The sequence below is a fragment of the Alligator sinensis genome, unplaced genomic scaffold, assembly GCF_000455745.1.
Source record: "Alligator sinensis unplaced genomic scaffold, ASM45574v1 scaffold137_1, whole genome shotgun sequence".
NCBI lineage: Eukaryota > Metazoa > Chordata > Crocodylia > Alligatoridae > Alligator > Alligator sinensis.
In genome coordinates, this window is record NW_005842545.1 from 323,647 (window position 1) to 325,203 (window position 1,557).

Consider the following 1,557-nt stretch of genomic DNA (forward strand, 5'->3'; position numbering starts at 1 on the left):
TATTCTCCTCGCCTCCTCTGACGGGCTGGGGGGTGGCTGGGGACTGGACAGACCCTGCTGGTCAGGATCCAGGGCTATGACATTCATGGCGCTAGTCCCTCTCAGCTGCTCTCTGTGCCCTACGGGGAGACCGCCTCCTGTTTGCCTTAGTTCTATCTTAGCTCTGGGGTCCTGGGGGGACACCTGGGCTTTCCATGTCAGAAAGGGGGGATAAACAACGTGGGTAGGGCCGGAGGAGCCCTAGCTCCTCCGACCTCCTTCCCGTGTCATTCTATCGCCCCCTGACATCATCCTACTGCTGTCACGTGCTAGTCCCGGCGCGCGCACCGCCTCTGTCTGCGGCAGCGGCGGTACAATAAAGTTCTCGGAGGCAGCAGCGCTCGGATTGGTTCCAGCGAGGGCAGAAGACGGAAAAGGAGGCGGCGATCTCGCGACACTACACTGAAAGGTAGTGGAAAGTCTCACGGGATTTAGGCGAAACTGCAGCGTCTTGGAGCCCGCATTAATCTCGCGATTAGCTGCAGGCCTCGCGAGACTTAATTTTCGTTTCCGTCCCGCATGGTGTAGTGGTGGTGAGTTATCGCGATACATCTGTCATTTATGTCCCTTGTAGCACACCGTAACCAGCAGTGGGTGGCCGTTAGAGGGGCAGGTATTCTCCCTCCTCCCCGCGGCTTTCTCGCAGTTCTCGCGTGACCCCTCCGCCTTCCCGATTCCCAGGACAATAGGCGGTGAGATCTCGTGAGATCCGCCTCCAGTTCTCGCGGGACTTCTCCGCAAGAGTTGTATTAGCGAGTTTTCTTCCTGAGCTCTTCCAGTACCGCGAGAAGTAACCGCCTCATCGACTCCCGTTTATACCAACGCGAGGGATTCCCCCGGGCCTGAAGCCGGTTCAGCCCTCTCTGGCCCTACATCGCGGTAAAATCTCATAGGATTTACTTTTCCTTCATGACAAATATCACGAGAGTTCACCAGCTCTGGCGTCGGGATGTATTCTCGCGATGTCTCCTGTCGGCTTTCCTGCCTTTTCCCCTGAGTCTCGCGGGATCCGTTTTGTCTCTGCACCCCTACGTTCGTTCCCGTAAGATCCAGGCGAACTCTCGCGGGATCTCACGAGCCGACCTTTCCCGCCCGGTTGCCTGTTTCCTGCCTCCGCGACCTCGGGCAGCTCTCACGAGAACTCGCCCTCTCACCCTCCTTTTCCAGTCATCTCCCAGTCCCCCAAAATCTCTCCAGGAAGTACGCGTCTCAGATATCGCAATATCTCACTTCTCCGCCCCCTTTCCAATTTTTGCCAGATTTGGTCCCGCCCTCTTTACCTCCCGCTTACTCTCGCGAGGTCTCTCAAGTCTTGTTTCTTCTCCCCGCCCTTATCGAGATCTCGCGAGAGCCGCGCGGGGCTAAGATTTGGGGCTGCTGTTAAGATGGCGGCGGCGGGAGGCGGCTGGGCCTGGCGCTGACCCTCCCCTCATCCCTTCCCCGCCCCTCGCACCGGAGCGCTACCAGGTACCGGCTCCTCGGGGCCACCCCCCCCCTCGCCACCCCCGCGGTCGCCAT

The 1,557-nt window shown here is 59.2% G+C and overlaps 1 protein-coding gene across 1 annotated transcript in view; it reads left to right on the top strand.

Annotated features, from left to right (window-relative positions):
• The first annotated feature begins 1,374 nt into the window (after positions 1 to 1,374).
• Positions 1,375 to 1,557, top strand: part of HUWE1 (HECT, UBA and WWE domain containing 1, E3 ubiquitin protein ligase) — an 82,616-nt gene continuing 82,433 nt past the window's right edge. Inside the window, 1 exon segment of the mRNA XM_014523851.2 lies at positions 1,375 to 1,506. The gene's annotated coding sequence lies outside the window, so the exon portion shown is untranslated.